Consider the following 14,604-nt stretch of genomic DNA (forward strand, 5'->3'; position numbering starts at 1 on the left):
ACACTCCGGCTAATGCATCCCAGAACGATGTTTGCTTTTTTTGCATCTTTATACACGTTATAAATGTACACTCTATGCCATTATCTAAATCATTAATGAAGATATCGACTAGAACCAGACTCAGCACAGATCCCTGCAGATCCGCACTCGATATGCCCTTCGAGCTCAACTGTGAACTATTAACTGCTCTCTGAGTACAGTTTGCATGCACCTTACAGGAGGTTTGTCCAGGCTACATTTCCTTAGTTTGCTTATGAGAAGGTCATGTGAGACTATCAAAAGCCTTACTAAATAGTGAAAGTCCATTACCTAATGCATTAGTCCATTAAACAGTGAAAGCTCAAAGGAGAGTGAAACTCCCAGGTTGTTCCAATGCATTGCAACATGCTGACTGCAGTTCTGGTTCGGTTGTGATTCTGCAAACACTGACCTGCATTTTTGTTCCAGTGAAGTCTGTGGGATGCTACATGGACAAATCTCTATGCAGGATCTGGGCCATAGTAAACCTCTGCTTAAAGTGAAGTTCTGGTGGGAAAAAAAACTCTTTACTGTAAGAAAGTTTCACTGTACTTTGCAGTGTGCTTTCCTGGAACTGCCTATAAATTTGCTTGCTTTTATGATCTTTTGTTTCTATTTTAATATATTTGCTCTAGAGCAGCTGAACAGTGCTTCCTTATAACTTATCTTGACCAACTAGGTCACCATTAGTTTCAATTAAAAAAACCAAAACAAAACACTAAACTTTTCTCCAAGTTTTAGTATGTGAATGGCTTGTAAACATTTCTAACAGGAACTCAACTGATGAGCTTTTCAGACATAAGGGAAACTTTCAGATAGAAAGTATTATATTTATGCAACCTATTCAGAAGGTATGTGTTACAGTTACTCTTGGAGCACTACATTCTTAATGGTATTTGTATTTCTTTTCTGAATGTATAAAACAGTAATAGAGAATATAAAGATTCTGTGTGCAAGAAAAATGGGTAATAGAAAAATAAGATCATCTAGTACCAATTATATTGAGTCCATAAATGAGCTATGGAAATATTTGAACACAAGCTTAAGCATCAAGAGAACTTATTTTCTGGATTGGAGTCAGTCAGGCTTATGGCACAAAATCAAAGAAATATTTGCTTGTGGCATGACTGAATGACCCCTTAATGGTTGTAACTGGATGAAATCAATGTCTTCTAGTGGGTCTTGTTTCATGCAAGGGATTTGGGAGTAGATGCTATAGAGAAAATAATTTAAATCCTGCAAATCTATAAACAACTGAACAATCTAGAAGATAAAGAGTGTCTAACTGATAGCACTTCTATAAAACTGTATTTAAAAAGTGTGGTTATCAATAATAGGTATGCAATGTTGGAGCTGTCAGAGGCAGGGTGTAAGGCCTTATCTACACTGCCACTTTACAGCGCTGCAATTTACTCAGGGGTGTGAAAAAACACACACACCCCTCAAGCGCTGCAAGTTTCAGCGCTGTAAAGTGGCAGTGCAGACAGTGCACCAGCACTGGGAGCTACTCCCCTCACGGAGGTGGGGTTTTCTTGGGCTGGTGCTGCAACTACACAGGAATGTTAAAGCGCTACCGTGGCAGATAAATTCGTGGAGGATGGGTCCATCAATGGCTATTAGCCAGGATGGGCAGGAATGGTGTCCCTAGACCCTGTTTGCCAGAAGCTGGGAATGAGTGACAGGGGATGGATCACTTGATTATCTGTTCTGTTCGTTCCCTCCGGGGCACCCGACAGTGGCCACTGTGGGAAGACAGGATACTGGGCTAGATGGACCCTTGGTCTGACCCAGTAGGGCCATTCTTATGTAGTGAAGACATGGAAAGACATGATGGGTGAGGTAATACCTTTTATTGAACCAATTTCTGTTGGTGAGAGAGACAAGCCTTTGAGCTACACAGAGCTCTTCTTCAGGTCTGGAAAGTAGGACAGCTAAATGCAAGGTTGAACAGATAGGTTAGCGTAAATAATCAGCACATATTGAAGTGACCATTCAAGGTGAAGTTGTCCATTAACACTCCAGTAGTCATAGGATTAACAGGGGTTAGTGGGTTACAGATTGTTGTAATAAGCCATAAATACAGTATATATTTAGACCATGATTTTTAATGTCGAGCAAAGTTATGAATTTAAGCTCCCAGGCTTGTGTTTTCAATGTCTTGTGCAGGTTTCTGTTGAGCATGAGGACTGAGACGTCAGATATAGAGTGATTACTTTGTGAAAAGTATTCACCACAGATGATAGAGTGGGTTTTGGGTTTTTTTTTGTTTTTGTGTGTGTGTCCTTTTATCAGATTGTTCTGTAACCCACTAACCCCCCTTTTTGTCATGACTGCGGGAGTGTTAAGGGGCCACTTCACCTTGAATGGGCCCTTAGAATACTGCTAACTACTTATACATCCGATGAAGTGAGCTGTAGCTCACGAAAGCTAATGCTCAAATAAATTTGTTAGTCTCTAAGGTGCCACAAGTCCTCCTTTTCTTTTTGCGAATACAGACTAACACGGCTGCTACTCTGAAACCTATGCTAAACTATGTGTTTGATCTTGTATGCAGGGTGTCACAGCTAAATACCTTTCTCAGACTTAAAGAAAAGTTCTGCGTAACTCGAAAGCTTGTCTCTCTCTCCAACAGAAGTTGGTCCAATAAAAGACACCCACCTTGGTTATCAATAAGTCGTTAGTTCACTGATTTGAGTATCAACACCCTTCCTTCCCCCAAAGTCTGCTTTTGGTAGTTTTGGGATGCTAACAACTTATCTTCCATTAAACACTTGAATACTGATAGGAATGAACACTATGGCTTAACCTATTGAAACTTTCTATATGTATTGGGATAATTTGAAAGCAGCATTGCAGGGATTCTTCTAGGGGATTTTAAGGAAAAAAATAGACAAATGACGCATGGTTCAGTGGATGCATTATAAACCAAAGTAATGCTGTATAGCGCCATAACAGCACTCATTTAAGTGCTTTGTTGGATCAGCGCCGAAGTATTTATAATTCGTACATTCTGAGTGTTGAGCCCATTTCGTGTAATTCTCAAAAAGTTCTTCTGAAATACAAACAGAAAAATTCCAGTGCTTTTGTTGTCTTTAGAAGGGCAATAGTTATGAAGTGAGCTGTAGCTCATGAAAGCTTATGCTCAAATAAATTTGTTAGTCTCTAAGGTGCCACAAGTACTCCTTTTCTTTTTGCGGATACAGACTAACACGGCTGCTACTCTGAAACAGAAAAGGTATGGAACGAAGTATTAGCCTAAAAGCATCACTATTCCAGACAGGACTTAAATGCTTTCCTGAACTGGGGTGCTAGGTAGGAAAGAACTGTGTTTTTACTATCAGCATATATAACAATTATTTCTTTTTTATTAAAGAGCAAAATAAAGATAAAGTTGAAGAAACAACTTGGAAACTGGGTTCCACATGTCTGGAAAATACTCATGAATTGATCTTTAAAAAGGCCATTTAGGCTTAGAGAAAATTTCTGTCATTCCCTCTCTCTCTCTCTTTCCCCCTTCGTCCTGCTACCCCCTGGAACTGTTAAACACTGTACTGCTAATATAATGCCATTGTAACGTTCTTTAATAATATGATAATTCTACTTTTCTTGATAGATGAATATAGACTAAGCTTATTTGAGGCAATATTTCATGAAACCTGGGAGAAGTAGATCAGAACTGAATCAGAGATTCGGGCTCTAGTCTGTCTCCCCAGAAATCAGAGATTCAAAGTTTGTATGAATAACCAGCACCAGCATCCTAATAGAGCCTCTTCTAGACAGACTTAGCACATCAGACACCCTTCCTGCACATTGCTCAAGAATTCAAACTATTCAGAGAAGAGATCTCTCTGAAGATTTCAGTCCACCTCTCTGTGCCTACAGCATCTACCTCCCTAGGTCCAAGGAGCTTTCTGCCACAGATGCATTAAAGCACCTGGATGATGCAAAGAGGTTCACTTCTAAAGTAAACACTGTGTGTATCACTGGGAACGGCTAGCTACGGTGGGTTGAGTTAAATTGTAAAGCTGGCATTTACAGTTAAATTAAAATCAATGCAAGTTTTGTTTAGGTTGACATTAAATAAGTTGGGCATCCTGAAGGCAGTACCTTCCAATAATGTGTTATATTTTTAATGCAATGCAGTTTTCTGGAAACAAGCTTTTCTAATAATGGACTGGTTTCATGCACATGGTAATTGGAACTAAGGGTATGGAAGGCTTTGTTGTGAACAGTAATCCTGTACAAACCATCCCTTTGATCAGTATCCATTCTTTACCTCTTCCTCTGAAACAGTATAAAGAACAGATAGGCTTTTCCCCACTTTATTTACTGTTTCAAGTAGGCAAAGCTGTCATGTGACTCTACAGAATTACCCACCAATGAAAAAGTATATACGTTTGAACTCCTAAATGAGGTACATTTTTCTGAATTAGAATGTTGATTGCTAGATTTACTGTGAATTTAATGTCAATTTTTTTTATTGCAGATACCAATCTAGTAAATGTGTTAACTCTCCCATAATCCAGCCCATCTTTGTGTGGTGTTCGTACCGTCAGTGTTGGTCTGCCATGTTGATTTCTAGTTTTTGCAAGACTGGTGCCTGCAAACTTTTCCCCAATCGCCATATATGCTTGATGTTTTATAACACTCAAGCAGATACAGTGGACACAGTTACAGAATTTTGACTGGAAATGATAGGATTTTATTAAACTCCATGGCAGCTCTAACATTCTAAGGTTAGTGCTGTGTTATCATTTGATAGTGTAAACTTGGATTTGTAAATATCAAAAGAAAAAGCACTTCAAAGGGACCAAGTTTTATATTATCCTGGAGATCAGTGCATACTGTTTACCTTCTTTTCTCAAAGGGGGAACGGAGTACTATTGTTACATAAATGATCTCTGTTCTTTGTTGCCACATGTTACAAATTACAGCAGCAATATTCATGACCTGATCCATAATAAAGTGCCTCTGGCATTCTTGCAAAGAAGAAAGATTAGAGCTAACAAAGAGAGATTTATTTTCCATTAATGATAGTATAAGGGAAATGAGCTAGTATATTAGAGAATCCAAACAGATTTTAATACCTCACTCATTTATACAAAATGCCTATCAACTCAATGAAAAAGAGAAGGGTGGGGGGGGGAGCATTTGTCAGATCTGCCTGTTATAGACAGGTTTGGCTTTAGTAATGCTTTATGGAGATGGAGGATTTTTTAATACAGTCAGTCTAGAATTCTTGTATTTATTTAGTCATGTGAAAGCAACTGTCAATTGAAGCAGCTTGTTATGTTGCATTTGGACAGCCAGTGAGCTTGACTGTCAAATGAAAGTGCAGTTCCCCTGCAGGAAGTAATTTCATTGCACTGCAACTTTGATGCTGTATCTGACGGGATACCTGTGCTACTCCTTTCTTGTCTTAAGTGTCGATTATTGTCCTATTGGAAGTTCTAAGTAGCAATAAATTGAGCTAGATTAAGTCCAGGGAGACTTTTTTCAGCGGGACTTAATAATGAGATTTCAAGATCATTAGACTATGATCAGCCAAAATATGTGGACTTTCAAAAATAAAACTATTAAGCACAGATCACTGTTTAAAATAATGTTTGTCTTGACAAATTAATGGAGAGTGAGGACATTCTGAATTCATGCTGTCACATTAGCCTTATGCTCAATTGTATCTAAAAGGTGTTAATCTCATGTGGTAACAATATTCACCAATATTGGCTAGAATTAAATGTGTAGATGCAATGAACAAGCTGTGCTATTTTAGAGTCTGCTCGTACCCTGTTTATATAACTTGGCAAGGAACTCTGTCTCTTGGTCTGATCCGACTCCCATGAAAATCAATTGCAAAACTCCTATTGACTTCAGTGGGGTAGGTAGGATCAAGCCATACGATGGAGAACTCTAGGGACTCTGTCACTTATCAAGGGCTGGTTTCAAGTCTTCATGTGCCAGCTGAAATTTTCTTCCTCTGCTGGGGTTGTATCAACCATAGCATAAACTTAACATGGTGGGGGGGATTTTGCTGAATTTCTTTCTAGTTGTTCTTTGTAGTGTAATTTGACCTTATTATTCTGATGTTATGATCTCTTTAGCTCTGTATTGGAAACATTTCGTTTCTTTTAAACATTAAAAAATCACTTTAATTAGAGGCATGTGGAAAAGATTAAAAATGCAAAAATCCTGGTTTTCAAATATTTAAAAGTCCAATTTTGTGGGGGGTTGGGGGAAATTCTCATCAACCCCCAAGACTACTTTTGAATGAAAAATGTCAAACTAAAATTTGTTCACATAGGACAGATGCAAACATTTGCAAGTTTTCAGTGGGAGAGTGGCCACATTTCAGAAATATCCTGGAAAATGCAATGTGTGGTTCCTCAGAATGGATTGATGAAAGATTTCACATGAAACTATGAGTATGTTTGTCACTTTTTTCATGCCTCTGATTTTCAAAGGCTTGGCTGGTATACACTACAAAGTTGGGTTTGCTTAATTAGTCTGTTAGCTACCCTGTAAAATGATGGGGTCTAAATTAGCTGTTACCACTCAAGAAAGAGATCTTGGAGTCATTGTGGATAGTTCTCTGAAAACATCCACTCAATGTACCATGGCAGTTAAAAAAGCAGTCAGAATGTTGGGAATCATTAGGAAAGGGATAGATAATAAGACAGAAAATATCATATTGCCTCTATATAAATCCATGGTACATCCCAGCGGGGGGTGATAGAGGTCCATAAAATCATGACTGGTATGTATGGAGAAAGTAAATAAGGAAGTAGTGGGGTTGCACTCACCTTTCACGAGTGCCCCCTGGCCAAGTGCATGTGTCTGCACTCTCTCTAGCTGTTGGTGGTGGGTCTTCGCTGATTCAGCCCTCTGGCCAAGTCATACACAGTCTGTGAGATAAAAGCAACACAACCCCCTTTTGGGGTACAAATCCAACAGGGGTCTCTCTCAGAGCCTTCTGTAATGTCTCTCTCAGTTTGTCCCTGCTCCAGAATAGAGCACTGCCCCTGGGCTCCTTCCCTGGAGGCAGTGTCTTTGCCCTTTCAGGGCTTTTCTGGCCCCAGCTCTTCAACTGGGCCACTACAGTTCAGTCCCTCTTCTGGGGTGCCTCAAAGTCCAGGCCACTTTCCCAGTGGCTGGTGGGGGAGCCCCAGGCCCACCCTCTACTCCAGGTCCCAGCCCAGGGACTCTCTGGATAGCAGCCATTCGCAATGTCCCTTTAAGTAGACTGCATTGCTACTCTAATTCCCTGGGCCACTTCCCCATGGCTCCTGCACATTCTTCACCCTTACTTCAGATCCTTGTTCTTGTGGAGTCCCAACAGCCGGTCTAAAGCACCATCCACTCTTCTCCAGCTCTGGCAAGGAACTGAACTTTCTTTGGCCCTGCAACTCTTCTTATACTGACGTGCTGGGCCCTGAGTGGTTGCTTCCCACACAGCTGCTCTAGGTAGCTTGGAGGACTTCTCTTTTGCCCTTTCTTGGGGTGAGCTATGGCAGGGCCACAGGGCCTCCAGCAGGAGGTCTCAGGGCCTAGACCACCCCGTCCCAGGAAGTGTTATTTCCTCCTCCTCATAACACACGAACTAGGGGTCACCAAATGAAATTAATAGGCAGCAGGTTTAAAACAAACCAAGGGATATATTTTTTTCACCAAACGCACAGTCAATCCGTGGAACTCCTTGCCAGAGGGTGTTGTGAAGGCCAAGACTATAACAGGGTTCAAAAAAGAACTAGATAAGTTCATGGAGAATAGGTCCATCAATGGCTATTAGTCAGGATGGGCAGGGATGGTGTCCCTAGCCTCTGTTTGCCATAAGGTGGGAATGAGCGACAGGGGATCACTTGATGATGACCTGTTCTGTTCATTCCCTCTGGGTGCACCTGGCATTGGCCACTATCAGAAGACATGATACGGGGCTAAATGGACCTTTGGTCTGATCCCGTATGGCTGTTCTTATGTTCTTAACTACATCGCTCAGGGCTGTGAAAAATTTCACAACCTGTATTCTATAATTAAGCCGACCTAAGCCCTGGTTTAGATGGTGCTAGGTTGACAGAAGGCTTCTACCATTGACCTACCTACCGTCTATCAGAGAGGTGGATTTACTACGGTGACGGAAGAACCCCTTCCATCGCTGTAGTGTCTACGCTACAGTAATACAGCTGCAGGGCTTCTAGTGTACTTGATGAAGCCATAACAGCATCAAATCAACTTCACTGATATTGTAATTTTTTTCATCATAACAGCATTGTGGAATTGTGAAGTGATGATTCATACAATGTTGAGGCAATAAAAATGTTACCAAGTGCAACTATTGTATATTTCATGCTCAGTGGGTAATTTTAAAATTTTACTATGTTGGACATTTTAAATGATTTTTCCAGTCTCTTAGGCTTCCTAAATAGGAAAAGACAATGAATTGGGCTTAAATTCATTTTTGAATAACTACCCATTTTTTATGTACTTGGCTGGTCATTTGCTTTCGTACTTTGCAAAATACAAATAGAAATAATTGTGAGGAAGAGCTTTCCACCTAATTTCCACCTGTGTGTAATCCTGCAAGTGAGCCATGCCCTTTGTTTGGGACACCAATATGTTGCTAGGGAGATGAAAATTATGTAAACCATAATCCCAAAACTGTGGCATCCCATTGATCCTGCAGTGATGTCATAACATAACTCAGTGTAGAGGCGAAGACAAGTCAAAGGTCTTATTACAGCTTTGATAATTAGCAAACGGCCAAAAATGGTAAAGTATGTAAAAGTTTAAAGAATTTTTGCTTAAAGCCTTACATTTAGAAAGTTTTTCCTACTTAGTAAATGGTTTCTTAAATCTTTCTCCACACATTGCAGGCAAGTATGTGTCATTCTTTCATTTTCTTGCCAGCTATTATCTAAAACCATTTGTAGCATTCAAAAAACAAAACAAAATGTCGCAATCAATCAAAAGCAAACAAACAAACAACAACAACCACCCACACACATCAGGCTGTTTGCTTTCATGATAAATTTCAGTCTGATCTGATTTCCAATTCTTGAGAGATTACACCATGAAAATTCAATGAAGACTAAGAATAAAAGCTTGACTTTCGCTATGGTGTAACTGTTACAGGTAGTATGAAATATAGTACACAGGAAATGTATGGTCATTGGTAATTGTGTATCTTTCACTTTAAAATGAGTTATTATACATTTAGTGCCTCTAGAAGAAGAAACGTGTTGGACAGAGCTTATTACCAAGTAGTAATGATATGTCTGTGAATCATTTTGTCAGAGAGTCCCAGTGAATGAGAGAAATGTAAAGGAAGAGCACTAGAAAGAAGTACGTGTTGGCAGTACTCTCTTACTAATGTACCAGAACTCTAAGCATCAAATCCATGAAGCTTGCACAGTGTGACTTCAATAGCAAAAAAGCACTACACTGAAAATTATGGTCAGTCAGGTTGGATCTTTCTTATTTAAGCCAAAATTTCATTGAGAATTTGCCTGTTTGTTTTTTTTTTAATATATTGAATGCTAATTTAATTGAAAAAGATATTGTATTTACAATTTGCTTTGCCTGTTTTATTTGATCTTTTTAGCAAAGGGACGTTTTAATGAGAAATACCTGTATAAATAACATTTGAAGTTGAGAGTTCCAGCTAGTCAACAGTTAAAATGGTTTTACATTTGAACATGTCTAAATAGACTCTCTTTATGCAGTAGTTTCAGTACTTTGGAATACTGTATGTTCAAGGCTGGATTAAGGCAACCTGGGGCCCTAGGCACACAGCGACAGGGGAGGCTTCTGTGGTTCCACCCCTATGGCTCTGCCCCATGGCTCCTCCCCCATTTGCAATGGCAGTGGCCAGGGCTTCTCCTTTTCCAAAGAGATAGGAGTTGGTAGAGGGTATGGACGTCCAGTACTCACACCCGCGTTGCTGGAGTGTATCTTCTTGGGTGAGTAGTCCAGGCTTACTGTCGTCTTCTCTCTTGTCACAGACCATGTCCTCTGCTGGGGTGGTGGCAGGGACCCACAGAGAAATGGCTCTTGGAACTAACACCATCTCAGAGCAGTTGTTCTAGAGGAAAAACTTCAAAGGTGATTTAGGCTCCTGTGGGCCTAACTCACTTCTTAAAGTGGAGTTTAGGCTTCTAAAGCAGTTAGACACTCTGGAAAATTTTACCTGTAGGCTTTTTGCAGACGTTGTTGCGTCAGTTAAACTCAGTTCACATTGTCAGATTTTCTTTTTCTCAGCCCCAAGGGCTGGAAAATTCCTTTTTTTAAAAATGAAAGCTTAGACTCCGATGTGATCATCATTCCAAGAGCTACGGCTCTAGGCTAAGGTTGCCAGGTGTCCAGTTTTTTACCAGAATGCTCAGTCAAAAAGGGACCCTGGTGGCTCTGGTCAGCATTGCTGACCAGGCCTTTAAAAGCCCAGTCGGCAGTGCTGCGGGGCTAAGGCAGGCTATTGCCTACCTGTCCTGGCGCCACACTGCACCTCGGAAGCGACCAGCAGGTCCGGCTCCTAGGTGGGGGGGCCACGGGGCTGTGCGCACTTTCCCTGCCCCGAGCACTGACTCCACACTCCCATTGGCTGAGAACTGTGGCCAATGGGAGCTGGGGGTGGGGTGCGATGGTGCCCGCAAGCGACAGCAGCATGCGGAGTCTCCTGGTCCCCCCTCTTAGGAGCCGGACCTGCTGGACGCTTTTGGGGTGCAGCACCATGCCAGGACAGGCAGGGAGCCTGCCTTAGCCCCGCAGCAGCACTGACTGGGAGCCGCCCGAGGTAAGCCGGTACCCCAGCCCTGAGCCCGCCTCCTCATCCCCGGGCCCACCCCAGAGCCCTCGCCCCCTCCCACACTGCAACCCCCTGCCTCAACCCACAGCCCCCTCCCGCACTCTGAATCCCTTGGCCCCACCCCCCAGCCTGGAGCCCCCTCCTACACCTCCCACCCCAGAGCCCACACCCCCTTCCGCACCCCAACCCCCTGCCTCAACCCGCAGCCCCCTCCCACATTCTGAATTCCTCGGCCACACCCACCAACCTGGAGCCCTCTCCTGCGCCCCAAACCCCTCATCCGCGGAGCCCTCACCCCCTCCCACACCCCAACTCCCGCACCCTGAACCTCTCATTTCTGGCCCCACCCTGGAGCCCTCACCCCCTCCTGCACCCTAACCCCCAGTCCAGTGAAAGTGAGTGAGCGTAGGGGAGAGCAAGCCACCGAGGGAGAGGGAATGTCGTGAGTGGGGACGGGGCCTTGGGGAAGGGGCAGGGCTAGGGTTTTCAGCTTTGTGCGATTAGAAAGTTGGCAACCCTACTCTAGGCACAAGGCCTATAGTGTCTATGCCTTAATCTGGTCCTGTGCACGTATAAGAGTTGCATCTCTTGAGGACACGAATAGCTTGTTAAGGGCATACGCGCCATTCCACAGGACACTGTGAAAGGGAAGAGCAGATGGGGTCTGAGGCAGGGCAGAGGAAAAAAGCATGGTTGTGTAGATGTCAGCTTCCCCTCCCCTCTATAGTGACAATACTGGGACGCACCTTCATGTGATCAGTGGGAGGTGGAACAGACACTGCAAGCAAAAAGCATCTTATATTGCTACCATTGCAAGCACATGTAACTCCCCTTCCATGGCTTTCCCAAACTGGAAGAGAAGGGAGGTTTTTTGTTCCAGTGGCTAATCCCCCTCATGGTTAAAACATTGTTCCTTATTTCTAATTAGAATTAACCTGGTTTTAACTTCCAGTCATTGGTTCTTGTCCTGCCTTTCTCCACAAGATTAGAAAGCCCTTTAGTGCCTGGTATTTTCTCCCTGTGGAAGGGGCTTAGACACTGTAATCAAGTCACCTCTTGATCTTCTTTTTGAGAAGCTAAACAGATCGAGCTCCTTAAATCTCCTTGCTATCAGGGATATTTCCCACCCCTCAAATCCCCGTTTGGCTTTTTTCTGTACTGCCTAGCCATAGACACCTGAGCTACACAGAAGGAGTACATGGCAGAAGAGTTCATGACAGGCTTCTAAGTATTTAACTTAACTTGATGGTATCTCACCTTCTAGGATGGATGGATTTTTGTATTTGAATGCACTGTGCATTCATCATAGTTTCACTTTGTGGTGCAACTTTAGATTTTTTTCTGTAAAACTGAATATCATCAAATGATTTTGTGATCAGATAGCACTGCTACGTTAATTCAAATGCAGCTGTCACAGAAATCAGGGCCTTACTATGGAATTGATGTATAATGTGCCTCACTGGATAGGGCCCTGTCTCTAGCGCCATAAACCTCCTCCTAGGCCACTTTCCAACTGACTCAGTGTTTTACGTGTGCTATAAATGAGACAGGGGCAGATTCTTTCTTTTTACTTTACTGTTCATTCTGTATGAAGCAGAATGATCCACTAAGCCACCCAAGTACCTGAAAGTACTGAATGAGCCTAAAAACAGCAACGATATCAGACTCTTTGCTATAAGAGAAGACACTGAAGACACCAAATAGGATGCAGCAATTGTTTTATTATTTGTGTTAACATCTGAGCCATCTTTAAGCTTTGGAGTTTCTCTGGGTGCTGGTATCAGTACATTGCTCTAGAGAGATGCAGAACCATTATGGTTCCATTTCTTTCCATGTGGGATAGGAGAGAGAAACTAAAGCCAATCTTTTATTTGGCTAAGTTAATGCACATTTTTGGACCGCTCTAGCTAGAGCCCAGAAAAACGATACAAATCAGACATGTTAGAAGAGGAACCTGCCTGCACTAGACCAGCAGCTGCAGTTTACTGCCCTGACAAATTAAGGACTGCTTTAGAAGGAACGAAGCACATTTTGTTTGAGTATGACTTTGTCATTTTTAGATTCCAAGTTAACTACTCCTCAGAGACAAGATGAGGAACTAGTGACTCCTCCAAGACGATTTAACTGAAAATTGTTATTTCCAGAATTCTGAAGGATGAAGCAGATTTAAGTATGTAAACAGAAATGAGATCAAGATAAAGGAGAAAAACTTGCAATTAATCTTTTTTTCCGCAAGTCTCTTCTTTCCTTTGAGAGTTCTGAATAATGTCAAACGAGGTTCCTCTAAATTTCCTTCATCTTCTCTCTAATGATAGGCTGTTAATTAACTTAGTAATTTATAAACATTGTGAAATCATCGTCTTTGTACTTTATTCCTATTTGTATGGACATGAGAAAATTAATTATGAACACCGCCTTTAGAAATGTAATTAATGTTTCACTGTTAGATGCCTGCTGATATTTTTGCATTTTTTTTTTGTTTGCAACTGGCCTTTTTTTACAATTCCCCTTCTCCCAAAGCTCATATTCTGGGTCCCAGATTTCATTGGTACAGAACAGATAGGTAGCAAATGACTCAGGATAGCAGCCAAAGAAAAGCTCTCCTATTAGGGCAGGGTCTCTGTCTCTCCTATTAAAGCCATTCCATTCTGTATAAATAGTTAAATATGCCTTGGGCCAGAGAGTGCGTGAGAACGACTCTCTAGTCCTGTGGAGTACCCTAAACACTGGGATAAAAGTTATAAGTGTGGTGTTTAGGGGTGCCCAGAGCACACCTCCAGGATCAGGCCCTGCTGGTGAGATAGGTGGGGAAACACCTATCTCCACATGGTTTGAGAATCGCGCTGGGTCTTACATGTGAGAGACGTGTCTAGATGCCTGCCTGAGGCAGCCGTGCACATGTTCAGATGCAAAAATGTAGGTGGACTTTTTCAGTGAAAATGTAGGTACTGAGTGAATTTGGATGTCTCTAGGTTAGGTGGCAGCCAAGTGAGGGTTTTGTGGATTGCAGTGGTGCCCAAATCTGGGACTTAGCACCTAAGGCCTTTTGTGGATCTGGGCCTCGATGCATATGAGAAACATAGGCATACAAAATTGCGGACTTTCCCTGGCCATTTTATATTAAGGCTTACTCTGCTCACGTGACTGAAACCTCCTGGGCTTGGGGCAGTGCGGTCACACTCAGGAGATTACGCAAGGATCTGCGTTGCACTCCCTGAATAATTACTGCAGACATTACAGACTCAATGTATTTGCATTTGCAGGTATCATTCTCTGTCCAGTAATCTATTAGAACTTCCCCACACCAGGAATCCCTAGTTCAGTTCATTGGTTCAGGAGTTTCGCTTAACTTGGTAACAACCTATTAAAGGGTTGTTGGGAAAGTGTCTTGGTAACTTTCCCTTATATGGGACAGCCTTCGAGGTACCGTGGCAGGTCAGTGTGAGGAGCGTTTACACTGCAGCTACTTCTGCTGTATCTGTTCGGTGGAGAACAAGAGGAATTCTGATTTCTCCAGCCCAAGTTTTCTAAGAGTTAGAGAGTCTGCACATTTTTATGGAATAACTCAACTCTGGAAAAGCAAGTATCTTAGTGTCTGGACCAAATTCCAAATGCAGCAGAATTGGTTCATAATCTGGCCCTAAAGCCAGAACATTACAAAACCTTTACATCCCCTACCCCTCACCATGTGCTCTAAGTGTTGAATGTAATGAAAGGCCTGATTTAAGGCATATTAAAGTCAATGGGAGGCCTTCTAAAGTACATTGCTGAAGATTCACACCAAAAGTAGT

At 42.2% G+C, this 14,604-nt stretch overlaps 1 protein-coding gene across 1 annotated transcript in view; it reads left to right on the forward strand.

Annotated features, from left to right (window-relative positions):
• Window positions 1–14,604, forward strand: part of LOC102939366 (AGBL carboxypeptidase 4) — a 1,380,179-nt gene that overhangs the window by 887,430 nt on the left and 478,145 nt on the right. The gene's annotated exons all lie outside the window — the stretch shown is intronic.

This window comes from Chelonia mydas, chromosome 8, assembly GCF_015237465.2.
Source record: "Chelonia mydas isolate rCheMyd1 chromosome 8, rCheMyd1.pri.v2, whole genome shotgun sequence".
Lineage (NCBI taxonomy): Eukaryota > Metazoa > Chordata > Testudines > Cheloniidae > Chelonia > Chelonia mydas.